This window comes from Dipodomys spectabilis, unplaced genomic scaffold (genome assembly GCF_019054845.1).
Source record: "Dipodomys spectabilis isolate Male_0828 unplaced genomic scaffold, ASM1905484v1 ptg000298l, whole genome shotgun sequence".
Lineage (NCBI taxonomy): Eukaryota > Metazoa > Chordata > Mammalia > Rodentia > Heteromyidae > Dipodomys > Dipodomys spectabilis.
In genome coordinates, this window is record NW_024870975.1 from 1,882,423 (window position 1) to 1,900,890 (window position 18,468).

At 36.8% G+C, this 18,468-nt stretch overlaps 1 pseudogene; it reads left to right on the top strand.

Moving 5' to 3' along the window:
* Window positions 1-689: 689 nt before the first annotated feature.
* LOC122127300 lies at window positions 690-786 on the top strand (annotated as a pseudogene).
* Window positions 787-18,468: the final 17,682 nt, after the last annotated feature.

The following is an 18,468-nucleotide window of genomic DNA, read 5'->3' on the forward strand; positions in this document are numbered from 1 at the left end:
TTGCTGCATGGTTGGATGGTAGACAGGCCAGGACATTAAGTAATCATGCATACCAACAATTTTTTCACCTTCTTGGCGTTAGCTACTTTTGAAATTGAAGGTATAATAAACAATTATATTTTGATAAAATACCTTCTAGTCTGAACAGTTCTGTTTGAACTGTTCATCTCTCTATGATCCCTTGTAACCAAGATTAGTTTTCTTCTTGTAAGACAATCTATGCTGTCAGGGTAAGATGTTCTGGTTGGGCTGTTCCCACATGGAAGAAGTGTAAAGGCTCAGGTAGACATTTGTTCCTGTAACACCTCATTTGGGAAAATGTCAGCTGAAGAAGTTTAGAAGTAGCTCTTAAGCAACGCTTACTTTGAATCCATTAGGTCCGCAAAGCTAATTCAGTTGAATAAATAAGTACTTGAAAAAGCCATCACTTTTGGATCTATCTATAAATAATTGAGAGTATGATCAAATTCCAAATAAAAAGACTTAAGATAGTCATTGACAAAAAAAATTTTGCAAATGTGAGCATTCGACTGATAAATATAAATTTTCCACTATTCACAGAATTTTAGGGAAATAAGATCGATAGCATTGTTAGGAACAATAAAGTTTCCTTGTTACAAGTAGGTACCCATAGATATAAACCTGTATAAAGATTGCATGATTAACTACTTAAATTTAGAGGATACTACACGCTTTAGCAGCACGTATACTCAAATTAAAATACAGAGATTAACATGGCACTTGCACAAGGATAATATGAAAATTTGAGAAGTATTCCATATTTTTCATTCTTCAGATTCAAGAAATGAAAAACAGTTATTAAAAAGTTGATTACAAAATTACATGTGTAAAAATACACGTAATTCATATAATTTAGTTTGACGTCAGTGTATTAAATCTTCACCTCAGAAAGGCGTTTACATAGCATAAACTTTACAAATATTCTCAAATTAGACAACATTGTCATTTTATCCCAAATAAAAATAATATTAAGTCCTAGAAAAAAAGGAAGCAAACTGTTTCTATATGGAATGCAATCGGAAAGGACACATTAATGAACCTATATATTATAAAATAATGTAGAATTCAAAGTATATCTAGGAGAAAATAAAATAAATTATGAACATTTTGCAAACATATAATATAGAATATTTTAAAATATACTTTTTCAGACAAGCACAAGAAATATTTTAGTTTCTGTACTACTCATTTCAACAGATAAATTAAAATTATTTCTGATTAAAAAAATCACAAACTTGGGGCTGGGAAGGTGGCTCAGTGGTAGAGCGCTTGCCTCGCATGCTCAAGGCCCTGGGTTCGATTCCTCAGCACCACATAAGCAAAAAGAAAAAAGCCAGAAGTGGTGCTGTGGCTCAAGTGGTAGAGCACTGGCATTGAGCTGAAGAGCTGAGGGACAGTGCCCAGGCCCAGAGTTCAGGCCCCACGACTGGACCAAAAAAAAAAAAAGAAAATAAAAAAATCACAAACTCTGAAGAAATTATTATACATATATACAAAAAATATTGAATACATTTTGACATCCAAGGCAGGCAATTCACTTGGAAAAATTCCACGGAATCCATGAATTTTTACAGTAAAATATTGGTGCTGCCAGGCATTGGTGGCTCATGCCTATAATCCTAGCTACACAGGAGGCTGAGATCTGAGGATCATGGTTCCAAGCCAGCCTGGGAAGGAAAGTCTGTAGTACACTTATCTCAAATAAACCACTAGAAAACTGGAAGTGGAACTGTGTCTCAAGTGGTAGAGCGCTAACCTTGAGCTGAAGAGCACAGGGATAGCTCCCAGGCCCAGATTTCAAGCCCCATGACTGACCAAAATATATATATATTGCTCTTATTTGGATTGTGAAAATATTTTGTAGGGACACAAAAGATGGACTTGCATTTTTGAAATTTAAGAAACTTAACCCGACCATTAGGACTTCAGTGAACAATTTGTATAGCCTATCACAACTTCATAGAGGTAGTGATACATACTTATCCTTTCGGCAATATCAAATACAGTATCTTCTATGTTGTTCTTCCGGCCTGGTTTTACATAATGGTTCAACAGAAGGCGATCCAGCGTATATTTGCTATCTCAAGTCTCAGCAACAAGATGTAAAGGTGTCAAAAATTCTTTAGTTTGGGGAAGTGGAGCTGCGGCTCAAGCAGTAGAGTGCTCGCCTTGAACTGAAGAGCACAGCGACAGCACCCAAGCCCAGAGCTCCAGCCCCACAACTGACCAAAAAAAAAACACAACAACAAAAAACAAACAAACAAAAATATTTGGGCTGGGAATATGGCTCAGTGGTAGAGCATTTAGCTTGCATGCATGAGGCCCTAGGTTCGATTCCTCAGCACCACATAAGCAGGAAAAAAAAGCCAGAAGTTGTGCTGTGGCTCAAGTGGTAGAGCACTAGCCTTGAGCTGAAGAGCTGAGGGACAGCGTCCAGGCCCAGAGTTCAGGTCCCACTACCAAACCAAAAAAATTTTTTTTAAAAAATGAGTCCTTTAGTCTGGGCATTGGTATCTCTATCATGATGAAGTAAGAAAGAAGCCACTCTGGTATTATTCCATGTATATGCACTGTGCAGGGGTGATCAGTCATCTACAGTTATTGCATGTGCCGCTTGAGACATCAACTCACTGATAATGTCTAAGTGTCCACTGTAGGCTTCTCAAAGAGGGGTATACTCATCATCATCCCTACTATTCACATGAGTGGACTTTTGGGAAAGAAGTCTCCGCAATGTAATAAGCTGAATATTTTCGGCAGCCCAATGAAGAAAATTGCTTGGATCCTTCTCCAATTTTATTTCTTGCAATTGATACCATTCCTTACTTTTTCATCTTGTTCCCCATATTCCTAAGACTTGCCTAACCAGAGACTTTGAGTGCCAGTGGGAATGAGGTGTCCATGTATTTCCCTAATATTTCACATTGGTTGAACTGGTCAGAAATATCTGGTGAATTTTCTGCAACTGTTTATTCATCATGATTTATTTTCTCTTTTTCCAATTTTACTATTCGAAATTATTCTAACTGGAGAGTAGGGAATTGATGGAGAGCAGCGGAAAGATGTTCCTCCATATTCAAATGTACACACTGAAAATGAGGACCTGTGATGTCTTCATGTGCAGCTTATTCTAGGAATGAGAAAATAGGAAATAATGCCTTTTATATAAATGATATGGGAAATGGCAGAGGAAAAAGTGAAATGATGCAACCAAAAATATAAAAGCAAAATAAATTAGGATAATTATGGAGCAATCATATTATCTATGAGAACCAAGAAAGGGAGAGAGAAAGAGAGAGACAGATGTATAATGACCTAGCTAGCCACAAAATTCATGCCTCTGATCGATTTATAGAGCAAACAAAAATTTATTTTTAAAAGAGATGGAAATAGAATTTATGTATTTACTTGAAATTAGTAAATACATTTTTAGTAGCCTATGTAAAGAGACATAACTTTGACAAAATTACACACAATAAACTAAATCCTTGATAATTCTAGTAACAGATCTGACTGAAATCAGTTGAATCATACTTTTCCTGTACAATGAAGGAATAAGAAGGTAGTAAAGCAGCTAGAGAAAGCAGGGAGTTTGTATCTGTGACAAAACTTTGTGGAAATTGGTATTGAGGATTTCTTACTGGTGATCCACTTGCACTGGAAGCATGATTGTGAAGTATTGCTTGCTGATTCTGAACTATTGATTTGATAATAATATTCTCCAAGGAGAAAATGAGAATTGATAGTTAAGGACTACTAATACGTTTTGACTTTCTCACTAAGCACTTTCAATCATCAAAATCACATGAAGACAATAGTCAGGCCTACATTTTGGATGAAAGCAAGTGTCTTTAAAAAAACAAAGAATGTATGTAGTCATGCAAAGGACTTCTATTTTACCAATGCCTCATACATTTTTCTAATGTTGGGTACCAATAAATAATGGATCTATTAGAAAACTCTTAAAGCTCGTATGTTCAATAGTGAGTTCTCTTACACTATATCATGGTATTTTTTGTGTATGGTTTTAATAATAAATTTACATTACTCACGAATTTCTGACAGGACAGTATCATCACTGTACATCTTGCTTCTATACTCTCATTTTAAAATTACTATATAAGTATGGGCATTAGATAACTATAGAGGAAAAAGTAGAAGCCACACCGATGGCTTATGTCTTTAGTACTAGTTAATAAGAAAGATGAAATCTGAGGATTGTGGCTTGAAAGCAGACCAAGAAAAAAAAAAGTCCATTAGATTCTGATTTGAAAGTAACAATCAAAAGCTAGAAATGGAGCTGTGGTACAAGCAGTAAAATCCTAGCCTTGAGAAAACTGAAATAAAAAATAAATTCTGGGACAAAGCTAGGCCCTGAGTTCAAGCACTAGGATTAGCACCAAACAAATGAATTAATTGATAGGGTAATTAATTAATTAAAAATAAATTAAGTGGTCACATGTGGAAAGGCAGGTAAAATGTAACATGCGTGGTAATGGTTTATGTATTATTTTGTAATAAGGCATATTATCATTTGTCCTAATCACTAATATTTTATTTGGATTTTTTGTACAATAAACCCTGAATTTAGCATGCATGCATATGTGTGTGTACATGTGCGAACATGTGTGTATGTGTATATGTGTACATGTGCTGTTGCAATGTTGTTTGCCAATGTGGACAGGGTGAGGCTGAAAAAAGCTAACTGTGTTGAAATGTTTTTATTTATCAGAGTCTGTCATGTCATTTCAGTGGAACCACCCTTCTGTACATATTATTTGTCTTATAATAAAGTCATCATAATCAAAGCATTTACAATATTAATTTAGAAAAAGATACTGCTTTCAGCTCTTATTGTATGTTAGGTAAGAAGATACCGACATAATTAGTTAGTAAGTTATTGCTGTAAGATGATTGTCAGTACAAAATACGTATTTGACCTCTTAAATTGGTTATACTTTTTTTTTAAATTTAATTTTATTTTATTTGTGAACATACTGTACAGAGGGGTTACAATTACATGGGAAGGATAATGCGTACATTTCTTACCAAGCATTTCAGCCTCCTCCTTTGTTTACCCTTCACATCCCTTCCCAGCCTCCCTCCCCCCAATACCAATCATTCTCCCCACCCCGCCGCACCGACGTTGTAAAGCTTGTTTTGGACATGACAACTTGTACTTCTCATTGTTGCAACAGGTCCACCTGTATCCTTAAACGACTTTTTTTCCCCCATCTCCTCCACAAGTTACACTGACATCAAATATAGTGAAAGCAGGGGTTATACTGTGGAGGAGGGACATACAAAGCAACAAAGAAATAATCTTATAAATGCGTTAGAAACACATGCATGAAAGAAAAAAACATTAAAATACATATCTAAGGGTTCATTTTCCTAACATCACATTATCTGACCTTTTCCGCTTGACTCATACATATACTAGATATTGCAAATAAGGGAAACCATGGGCCTATGTTTCTTTGGGCCTGGCTTACTTCACTTAATATATTTTTTTCCAAGTTTTTCCATTTCCTAACAAATGGGGCAATGTCATTTTTTCTGATGGAGGCGTAGAATTCCATTGTGTATATATTTTCTTGATCCATTCATCTACTGAGGGGCATCTGGGTTGGTTCCAGATCTTAGCTATGGTAAATAATGCTGCAATAAAGATAGTTGTGCTGGTATCTTTAGTGTGGTCTTGTTTGTAAACATTTGGGTAAATGCCCAAAAGTGGGATTGCTGGGTCATAGGGGAGGTCTATGTGAAGTCTTTTGAGGAACCTCCATACTGCTTTCCAAAGTGGTTGAACAAGTTTACATTCCCACCATCAGTGAAGTAAGGTTCCCTTCTGTCCACCTCCCCTACAGCATCTCTTGATGTTAGAGTTCTTGATTTTTGCCATTCTAACTGGAGTGAGGTGGTATCTCAATGTTGTTTTGATTTGCATTTCTTTTATGGCTAGGGAGGTTGAGCATTTCTTCATGTGTCTATTGGCCATCCTTCTTTCTTCTTCACAGAAGTTTCTCTTTAAGTCTTTTGTCCACTTATTTATTGGGCAGTTTTTTCTTTGAGGATTTGTTTTTGGGGGATTTAATTTTTTGAGTTCCAAATATATTTTAGATATGAGATTCTTGTCTGTTGTATGGCTAGTGAAGATCTTCTCCCAATCCGTGGACTTTCTATTGATCTTGCTAGCTATGTCCTTTGCAATGCAGAAGCTCTGCAACTTTATGCAATCCCATTTGTCCAACCTTTCTTTGATTAGTTGTGTTTCCTGGTCTCTATTCAGAAAATTTCGGCCTGAGCCAAGGAGACCTAGGGTTTCTCTCATTCCATCCACTAATGTTTTCAGAATGTCTGGTTTGACTTCGAGGTCTTTGATCCATTTGGAGTTGATTCTGGTGCAGGGTGATATATAAGGGTTTAGCTTTAGTTTTCTACAAGTAGTTAAACAATTTTGCCAGCACCATTTAATGAAGAGGCTGTCTTTGTTCCATACTATTGTTTTAGCTCCCTTATCGAAAGTTAGATGGCTGTAGGTCTGTAGGTTCATTTCTGGGTTTTCAATTCTATTCCATTGGTCTTGAGGTCTGTACTGATGCCAATTCCAAGATGTTTTGATTACTATGGCTTTATAGTAGAGTTTGAAATTTGGTATTGATATTCCTCCAGCAATGTTCTTTCTGTTGAGGAGCGTTTTTGCTATTCGGGGTCTTTTATTGTTCCATATGAAGTTTTGGATTGCCTCTTCTAATTCCTTGAAGAATGAAGTTGGAATTTTGATAGGTATCGCGGTGAATTTGTAGATAGCCTTGGGAAGTATTGCCATTTTCACGATGTTAATCTTTCAAATCCAGGAGCATGGGAGATTTTGCATTTTTTAAGGACTGTGTTGATTTCCTTTTTCAAGATTTTAAAGTTTTCATCATAGAGGTCCTTCACTCCTTTGGTTAAGTTAATTCCTAGGTATTTTATTTTTGGTGGGACTATTACAAATGGAGTTCCTTTCCTAAATTCAGCCACACTTTTCTCATTGTTGGCATACAGAAAAGCCATTGATTTTGGGGGGTTAATTATATACCCTGCTACTTTGCCAAAGTTTTGAATCAGCTTGAGTAATTTGGGAGTGGTGTCTTTGGGATTCTTTAAATACAAGATCATGTCGTCTGCTAAGAGGGAGAGTTTTATTTCTTCTTTCCCTATTTGGATCCACTTTATGTCTGCATCTTGTCTTATTGCTGTAACTAGGCATTCTAATACTACATTGAAGAGAATTGGAGAGAGTGGACATCCTTGTCCTGTTCCTGAGTTAAGAGGAAATGGCTTTAGTTTTTCACCATTGAGTATAATGCTGGCTGTAGGTTTGTCATATACAGCCTTTATTGTATTGAGGAATGTTCCATGGATTCCTAATTTTTCCAAAACCTTCATCATAAAGGGGTGTTGGATCTTGTCGAATGCTCTTTCTGCATCTATTGAGATAACCATGTGGTTCTTATTCTTGCTCCTGTTGATGTGATGAATAATATTAATTGATTTGCGTATATTGAACCAATTTTGCATCCCTGAAATGAATCCTGTTTGATCGTGGTGTATGATTTTTTGGGTGAATTGTTGAAGTCGGTTGTCCAAAATTTTGTTGAGAAGTTTTGCATCAATATTCATCAAAGAAATGGGTCTATAGTTCTCTTTCTTTGATGAGTCCCTGCCTCGTTTTGGGATGAGGGTTATGATGGCTTCATAGAATGTGTTCGGTAGTGAACTTTCTCGTTCAATTTCATTGAAGATTTGGAGGAGTATTAGTGTGAGCTCTGCTTTGAAGGCTTGTAGAATTCCGCTGTAAAACCATCTGGTCCTGGACTTTTCTTAGCTGGAATGTCTCTTATTGCTGTATCTATTTCAATGCTTGATATGGGCCTGTTAAGCTGGTATAACTCATCTTGGTTTAGTTTTGGCATTCAATATTTGCTAGGAAAAGGTCCATTTCTGTCATGTTCTCCAACTTATTAGCATAAAGTTTTGAGAAGTATTCCCTTATAATGTTTTGAATCTTGGTTGTTTCCGTGGTGATGTTTCCATTCTCATCTCTGATTTTATTTATTTGGGTGTGTTCTCTTTTTTTTCTGATAAGGTTTGCTAAGGGTCTGCCAATTTTATTAATTTTTTCAAAGAACCAACTCTTTGTTTTGTTGATTCTTTCTATAGTTTTTTTGGATTCTAATTCATTTAATTCTGATTTAATTTTAATTATTTCTTTCCGTCTACTGGATTGGGGTTTATCTTGCTGCTCTTTTTCAAGGAGGTTTAGATGTGTCATTAAATTGTTGATTTCTGATCTCTCCAATTTGTTGATGTAGGAGCTCAGAGCTATAAACTTGCCTCTGAGTACTGCTTTTTCTGTGTCCCAGAGGTGCTGGTAATTTGTGTGTTCCTTTTTTTGAATAGCATGAACATTTGAATTTCCTTTCTAATCTCTTCCATGACCCACTCGTGATTCAGCAGTGTGTTGTTCAGCCTCCATGTGATACTAGAATTTCTTTGGTGGCTTTTGGTGTTGAGTTCTAATTTTATTCCCTTGTGGTCAGAGAGGATGCAAGGTATAACTTCAATGTTTCTTAATTTAGGCAAGTTTGCTTTGTGGCCTAAAATGTGGTCTCTTTTAGATAATGTTCCATGTGCTGCTGAGAAAAACGTGTATTCTGATGCTGCTGGGTGAAATGTTCGGTAGATATCTGTTAAATCTAGTTGATCTATGCAGCTGTTTAGATCTGCAGTTTCTCTGTTGAGTTTTTGCCGAGTTGATCTATCTAGTGGAGAGAGAGGTGTGTTAAAATCCACAATAATTAATGTCTTTGGATTTATATGGGATTTGAGGGAAAGTAGTGTTTCTTGGATAAATTTAGGTGCACCATTGTTTGGCAAGTAGATATTTAGAATTGTAATATCCTCCTGAAAGAGAGATCCCTTAATTAGTATGTAGCGACCTTCTTTATCTCTTCTCACGAATTTTAATTTGAAGTCTATTTTATCTGATACTAGGATTGCAACTCCCGCCTGTTTATGGCGGCCGTTTGCTTGGTAGATTTTGTTCCAACCTTTAACATTGAAAATGTGTTTGTTTTTACGGGCAAGATGTGACTCCTGAAGGCAGCAAATAGAGGGGTTTTGTTTTTTAATCCAAAATGCAACTAAAGACAACCCTGAGATACCACCTTACCCCAGTCAGAATGTCCCACATCCACAAATCAGCCAATGATAAATGCTGGAGGGGATGTGGAGAAAGAGGAACCCTATTACACTGCTGGTGGAAATGTACACTTATACAACCACTTTGGAAAGCAGTCTGGAGGGTCCTTAGAAAGCTAAAGATTGACCTCCCTTATGACCCAGTCATACCACTTCTAGGCATCTACCCTCAACAACAGGAACCAATATACAAGGACACGTGCACCTCCATGTTTATTGCAGCAATGTTCACAATAGCTAGGATATGGAAACAACCCAGATGCCCCACCACAGATGAATGGATCCAAAAATTGTGGTATCTATACACAATGGAATATTATGCAGCCATTAGAAATGACAAAATAATGGATTTTCAGGGAAATGGATGGAGCTAGAAGGAATCATTTTGAGTGAGGTAAGCCAAGAGCAAGGAGACAAGCGGTACGTGGTCTCCCTGATAAGTGGATGCTAAATCCAAAATGTTAGATGTTATGACAGAATTAACAGGACTTAAGAAACAAAGAACTCCCACTCATCTGGTCGAACCACTACTAATTATCCCATACTGCTGATCATATGTATGGTGTATATGGGTACACCATTATATGTTATAGACTGTGATAGACAATTTGCTCCAGGAAAATTAGAATGAGCTTGTGACTTTAAATGCGCATCCTTATTCCACAATACTGTGAAATTTGGGAAATTATGTTATCACTTAATCACTATTAAAGAAAAAAAAAGAACCTCGGGGAAGTTATGGGAGAAGGGATGGTAGGGGGAAAACAATGGAGGGGGTAACAATGCTTAATAAGAAGTGTACTCATTACCTTGCTCATGTAACTGTAACCCTCTGTATAGTATCTTTATAATAAAAAATTTAAAAAAGGCCTGAGAATATGGATTCGTGTTTTGGCACTGATCCAATGTCTACAGCATTGAGGGAAGCACTAACACCTCTCATGCCTGAGATCTGAGTCTCTTGAACTTTGCAAAGAACACAGGAACATCTTTCTTGTTCCTGAGCTACAGGCCACTTGAGCTGGCTTGAGCTGACTGTCAGTTACAGTTGCCTGGCTCTCAGAGTTCCATATTCTATTCCATTATGAGGTAGAGAGTGTCATCTCTCAGAGCCCAATGATCTAAGCTTCCTGCTCACATAAGACCATCCCAAAGACATACTGGAGACTGAAATCTCCCCTCCCACATCACTCTATACATATGTGAACATTGTCAAATCCCAATATCCTCAGCTAGGCCTGGGAATCAGTATGCTCTCAACCTCAAGGAACATTTCCTAGGTCAGATCCATGCCTTATTTGTCACTATTCCTCTCATCCTACAGAAATCATTTTTCCTCTCTGGGCCCTCTCAGCCTGCCATGTACTTCTTGCATCTATTTTTGACATCTACATCCTAGGACTTTGTTAGTTTTTTGTTTCCTAATCTTGTTTGCCCTTGAAGCCCCAGTGTGCTGTCATCTGGAAAAAAGTTAAGTACTTAGAGGTGGGAAAATCATACAAGTATTTAAAAATAAACCTTACACATATTGTCAGACCTTCTTATAGATGTACATTCTTATAAGATAAGAGAGTATTTTTGATACTTTTGTCATATTTTATGACAGAGGGGAAGGGGAGGAGGGAAGAGGTGCTGCATTGTCTTCTCATAATTCAATGATTATTATAGAGAAATAGTATAGTTGAAGGAATGTAAGCTTTAAATATAAAAACTGTGCTCTTGTTTTTTTTTTTTATAAGCTAGTCGTTTATAAAGAATTCCTCACTAAAGTCTTGTCATCTTTGTCCCATGAACTATCCTCCTCCTTCAAAATAATCAGGAAAAAAACCTTCACAAATTAGTGGCCTATTGCCCAATCTCTGGATAAGAATTTAAGATACATTGCCAGAGAATGTGTGTGTACATGTGTGTTGGAGTGTGTGTGTATGTGTGTTAGGGTGTGTTGTGCATATCTGTGTTTTAGGTCTTGAATTCAGGGCTATATGACAAGCCCGAGTATCTTTCTGGTGACAGTAGTGATCTACCAATTATGCCACAGTTCCACTGCAAGCTTTCTGTACTGAACTGGAGAGAAGAGACTCATAAAATTTCATGCTCAGGCTTTCTGAACTAAATCTCAGGTCTCAAACTCCTGATTAGTTAGAGTTATACTTATCAGCCTCCATAACCTGGTGATAAAACATTGTTACTGGAGGCAGTGGGGTTGCAAGTTTCAGTCTAGCTTCACAACTTTCTATATCATAAAACAGCAACAGTAGAACCCTATATAAAAATACAATAATAAGATGTAATTAGAATATAATTTGGTGATATAGTCTGTTAGCAGAAATTTCAGGAAACCATGGTCTTATTGATTTAGCATCACAAATCCAAACAAAATGAGATAATTTCAGTAGACTCTACAAATTTTTAATTCCATCATATAATAATTTCAAAACATTATAATAAACAGGAAAACATTCATACTTATATCCTAAAAAGATGTAAAAAGATGAAGATGGCAGATTATGAAATGGGAAATTCTACACTGCAGGAAAATTATTGTCATGGTGAATACATGGTGGTATTGTCATGGTGAATATATGATAATATTCTTCAGAGGAGCAATAGATAAATATATATTTACTATAGATAATCTAACTTGTTTCTTTTTTTTAATTAATTTTATTTTATTTTATTTGAGAACATACTGTACAGAGGGGTTACAATTACATGGGCAGGATAATGCATACATTTCTTACCAAGCATTGCAGCCTCCTCCTTTGTTTACCCTTCACCTCCCTTCCCAGACTCCCCGCTCCCCCCCCACCCAATCCTTTCCCCCCTCCCCCCCACACCAACATTGTAAAGCTCGTTTTTGACATGACATTTTGTACTTCTCATTGTTGCAACAGGTCCACCTGAATCCTTAAACGACTTGTTTGTCCCCATCTCCTCCACAAGTTATACTGACATCAAATATAGTGAAAGCGGGGGTTACACTGTGGGGGAGGGACATACAAAGCAACAAAGAAATAATCTTATAAATGCGTTAGAAACACATGCATGAAAGAAAAAAAAACATTAAAATACATATTTAAGGGATCGTTTTCCTAACATCAATCTAACTTGTTTCTATCTCTGTCAACTTCCAATATTTTGCACGTTGTCAGTGTATTCGTGTTTATGGTATATTCCAAAATAATTAACAGAGTCAGGAGGTTACCAAAATAAATGAGCTTGAATGTTTAGGGAGATAAACCTGCTAATTATATTGGCTATTTTATATACTTAACATGTAGTATGTTATCATTGTACTCTCTAAGTATATACATAAGCTATTCAAAGTGAAATGGAATATAAGATGGTTTTGCCTGTAAAGCTAGGTATTTGGGACATCAGTTCCAGACCAGTGTAGGGTTACCTGCAATACTCCCCAACTCCTGGCTATGCGTGATGGAATACTTCTATCATCCCAGGCCCATGGGGAGCTGAGAGCAGGAAGATTTCAATTCCATGCCATTCTAGGAAAGATCATCCACATGGCTTCATCTCATCCAAAGAAAGTTCAACACTGACTAGCACTTATCACCCCCTCCTAGGTGAAAATAAAAATAAGAGCATTGTAGTATAAGAAACAAACAATATTAAAACATGGCAATACAAACCATCATGAACAACACTTACCTAGTGTTTGTTTCTCATAACTGTAAACCTAACTATAGCTAGGATTATATATGTGAGCCAGAGGCACCAAGCAATTCATTTTAAAAATGAGTATTTAAAGCCAGGTGCCAGTCTCTCATGCCTGTAATCCCAGTTAGTCATGAGGCTGAGATCTGAGGATCGCAGTTCAAAGCCAGCCCAGGAAGAAAAGACCCCATAAGACTCTTATCTCCAATCAACAACTCATAAAACAGAAGTGACTCTGTGGCTCAATTGATAGAATGCTAACTAACTTGAGCACAGAGTCTCAGGGACAGTGTCCAGGCCCTGAGTCCAAGCCCCATAACTGTCAAAAAAATAAATAAACATTTTAAAGTCTGAATTTCTTGTAAACTAAAATGACAATTGTGGTATACAATTCTACAGACTACTAAAGCTTTCATTATATTTGTAGATAGAAAAAATAGCAGCACTTGAATAAAGGACATTTTTTCATAAAATAGGGGCAGATTGGTCTGTAATTCAAGGAAATTGCTGGACTCATACGTAATATTTTTTGGTGGCTTTTTGTTTTGTTTTTAGAAAAGGATGAGAAACCTTATTTCTGCCAATGGACATTTGGATGTGTCTAACATCATTCACAGGCCATGCAAAATTAACAGTAAAGACAGGACACAGTCAACTGGCAATAAATTTACTTGTCTTTATGTCATGTTCCAAATGATTTGTTTAGCTTATATGTCCCTATGGCCTATAGTTTCCTATTCCTGCCTTCCTCAAAATAAAAGCATGTTCCACCAATTCAGATTTGAGCCAGGCAATGTGTAGTATTAGTGCCAAGAGTTGAGGAAAATTGTAACACAACCAGGGAAGCATGAAACCAACATGTTAGTAGCTGGACACTGGGGACTCAGGCCTATAATCCTAGCTACTCAGGAGGCTGATGATCACAGTTCAAAGACAGCAGGAGTGAGAAAATCTGTGACTCTTCTCTCCAATTAACAACCAAAAAGCTATAAAGGGAGCTGGGACTCCAGAGGTAGAGTAACCTTGATTACAAAAACGCAGGTGCAGAAACCAACCCTGAGTTGAAACTGATATTTAGACACAAAAACAAAAACAAACAACAACAACAAAACAAACAAAAACTGGGGGAAAGGTCAGGAAAGGATGGCGCTGTCTACAAGGCAAATGTACACGTTATATGAATTGTGATATGGTAAACTCACTCTACACACCTTAGTAACAATTACATTTAAAAAAGAATCTGAGAAATCCCAAAGCCATGGACCTTATGATGTGTATCTGCTTTCTAGTTTTTCAAAGTTCCATCATGTGATCTGGTAGCACACATGTTGTAGCCCACGGTGATTAGAAATATGAAGGCAGAGATCTTTGCAGATTGTCCCACCAAATCTTGGATTATTTTAAGTTAAAAACAAAATAAAGCAAAGCAAACAAAATTGATGTTAAGGTTAATTAGGCTGCTATTAAAAATTCAGATGTTGGTAGTCTTTGTGGAGGGGAAGGGAAAAAAACAAATTATGTCAATAGGGATACAGGTGGATCCATAGCAACAATGAGATGTACAACACATTATGTCAAAAAACGAACTTTACAACTTTGGAGGAGGAAGTGGGAGATGGGAAGGGATGAATAGGGGAAAAAAAGGAGGAGGCACCAATGCTTAATAAGACATGTACTCATTATCTTGCAAATGTAATTGCAACTTCTCTGTACATTATTTTCAAAATTAAAAGATTGAAAAAAAAGATTCCAGGCAGAATTTTACTGTTAAATGTTGAGTTAGTACATATGTTTTGTAGATATTGATCTCACATATGTCAGAAAAATATCCATGAATTCATAACTAGAAACTCTGAAGTGTAAGGTATGTTAATAAGGTAAGTTTCATTAGGTAGCCAATGAAGAGAACACCGCATGGTATTCAGTCAGGTAAAGTAGTTTATTTACTGAACTGCTGCCCATGCCATATATGGTGGAGAGGCACGTGAAAAAAAGGGGGTAGACACAACCTCGGGCCAGGACATATCTAGGCCAAGGACCGGATAAGATATGGCCTGGTGGAGGAAAATTCTGGCTGTGATGTAACCTCAGGGCCTGGGAATATCCTCTGGTCAAATGGAAAGTTTGACCAGAGGCTGACTAGGTTGTGACTAAGAAGGAGGGGGAGGTGTCTGCCTCCAGGCATGCCAGATACCTAGGTTACACATAAAGGATGGAAAGTTAACCAAGAAGAAGGGAAGTGTCTGCATAAGGTCTGCATGGCTTGGGCAGACCTAATACTAAATACAGGTAGGACTTCTGCCATGTAACATGTAACTCCTGACTCCAAATCGTTCATTCTCAATCATTATCTTTCTTCTCTTTCCTTTTTCTTCCTTCCTTCCTTCCTTTCTTTCTTTCTTCCTTCCTTCCTTTCTTTCTTTTCTTCTTCCTTTCTTTCTTCCTTCCTTCCTTCCTTCCTTCCTTCCTTCCTTCCTTTCTTTCTTTCTTTCTTTCTTTCTTTCTTTCTTTCTTTCTTTCTTTCTTTCTTTCTTTCTTTCTTTCTTTCTTTCCTTCCTTCCTTCCTTCCTTCCTTCCTTCCTTCCTTCCTTTCTGTTCTCTCTCCCTCTCTCTCTATATCTCTCCTCTCTTTCACTCACCCTCCCTCTGTCCCTTACCTGAGTGTTCTCAACTCTCAAAAAATGGACACTTGTTGAGATGAACTCACAGGCGGTGAAGAACAGCTCAATTGGCAAACGTGAAATTTAATTTACTGTTACCTTACACCTCTAACACAGGTAACTGGAATCAAATAATGAGCACTCAGCAGCATGGCGTCTCAAGCCATTTGGAGGTGGAAAGCAAGCACATTCACTGTATTCTGGAAGTACACCCTGGGAAGGTGGGGCAGACTCCTCCCTCCTCTTGGCTAAATCTCAGCCCAGTTTCTGCATCAGGAGAGGTGACTGCCTCCAAGTGAGCCAGTTACCTAAGTGACACAGGTACTGAGCAGAGACTTAGCCTCTTGTGGTGTTGAGATTAATGGCATGATTCAACATGTTCCACTAGTTTTTTGAGATTGAGATTTCCTAATTTTTGGTTAGGCTATTTTCAAATTGTGATCAATTTATTTCTGATTGCTAACCATGATTATAGATGTGAACCAGCACATCAGACCATTCAAAGATCTTTACCACGCATGGAAGACATTAAGTTTATTTTTCCAGATGACATACAAGTTGACAGACAACAAAATAAGTCCTGAATTCTGGTCGAGGTGTTTTTTAATGTGAAGCAAAATTTACTTAGCAAAATATCTGACTACTGTGATTATACTTTCAAACTTACCCTAAGTTTTAATATCAAATCACCTATGAGCCAATGATTCACTCAAATTACCTGTAATCATTTACTTCTGTCATATCTTCTAGAGGTATGCAGAACTGGAGCACACACTATTAACTAAAGTGGTAGAAATTTGAGAGGATCACAGTTCTGAATCAGTCTAGGAAGGAATGTATCACCTATATCAACCTACTAGGTAGGTATATTGGAATGAAATCATGGTCCTTGCTTTTGGAGCTGGGTGCAAAAATTGTTACTCTATACGTAAAGTAACTTAAACAAGAAAGGATTGGTGGAGTGACTCCAATGATGGAGTACCTGTCTGGCAAACACTACATCAAAACTGAAATCAATTTCCTAAAGATAAAATAAGAAAAGGAAAGCAAGAACAACTCATACTTAACATGTGTTCAATGTAAAGATTTACACTAACTTACTGTAGTTATAATGACATCATTTATTTCTAGGGCAAACACATTTTGTGTCAAGCTTAAATGAAAAAATAACACACTATATACAAAGCTTTGGTAAAACACAGGTCTGGCTTACAATTGTGAACACTTAAGTTTGCATGTGCAGTGGTGTTGCAGGGTTGTTAAAGTTTATGGAAGTCCATCCTTTTGATGAACTTGACATGATGAAATTACCTAACCATACAATTCACTGGACAGATATTGCTGATATATATATGTATATACATATATATATATATACATATATATACATATATATACATACATATATATATACAAACTTGTATGTATTTATATATTAAGTGACATGTAAATAAAATAAAATGTACAATGAATAAATTTAGTGAACAGATACCTTTTCTAGATAATTATTTAATGAATAAATTCATGTCTTATAGTCTCCAATGTTATATCACACTGAAATGGTTGCTGATCCCCTTCAGCTTTTTTATATTTTTTTCAGATGAAAAAGCCTGCCAATAATTATACTTGTATGACATTCTTTTCTTTATGAAATGAAAAACACGCTGGGTAATATGGCTCTTTATGTATCATCAAAATTTTTTATAATTTCAAGTACATATTGCCTTATACTTAGTTTTTGCTCATCCTCCAATAATACCTATGGGAAGGAGACTATGAAGGATCATTCTATTACTTTGGGAGCTTCTGTTATTAATCACTGCAATAAATATTATGAAAATGAATCTCTGAAATTATTTAGAGAGATGACTTGAAAGTTTCCCTTCAACACACTCATGCTGCTCCCTCAATAAATCATAGAACTTAAAATAAGTAACATTTTAGCTGGGAGCCAGTGGTTCATGCCGGTAATCCTAGCTATGCAAGAGCTGAGATCTGAAGATGGTAGTTCAAAGCTAGCCCTTGCAGGAAATCCGTGACACTCTTGCCTCCAATTAAACCCCAAAAAGTGGAAGTGGCACTGTGGTTCAAGTGGTAAAGTGCTAGCCTTGATCTAAAGAACTTAGCGACAGCACCCAGGCCTGGAATTCAAGCCCCATGACCAACAAAAAGAAAAAAAAAAGTGAGAGAGAGCAACATTTTAAAAGTAATGTGCACATATACACAAAATGTATATAGAAATAAAATTATAACAGTCCCTGAACTGGCAAAAAAAGAGATTAAAGTGAAATTACCTTCAATCATTCATTTAGATAATCTATACTGAGGGCAAGCTATTGGAGCTCACATTACTAACTAAAGGGGTAGAATTTGAGAGGATTACAGTTCAGAACCAGTGTGCCTGGAAAGTAATATGATTCTCATATTATCCTAAAGCCTTGCAAGTTGGAATGCATTTGTGATCCCAGTTACTTGGCAGACATAGGTGAGGAACTTAGCCTCTGTTCAGCCCTCAGCAAAATAGATAACCTATGAGCAAAGTAACTAAATTAAAAAAAGATTGTTCTAATGGTATAATACTTGTTCAGCAAACAAAATATCTAAATTTATACTCATTTCATAAAAGAGGAAAAAAGGGGAAGAAAGAAAGAAAGAGAAAAGAAAGAAAGAAAAGAAAGCAGAGAAGGAGAAGGAGGGACGGGAAGGAAGGAAGGAAGGAAAGAAGGAAGGAAGGAGGGAGGGAAGGAGAGAGGGAGGGAAGGAAGGAAGGAAGGAAGGAAGGAGATAAGGAAGAAAAGAAGGAAGTACAGATGGAAGGAAGTGAAAGAAAGAAGGAAAGAAAGAAAGAAAGAAGAGAGAGAGAGAG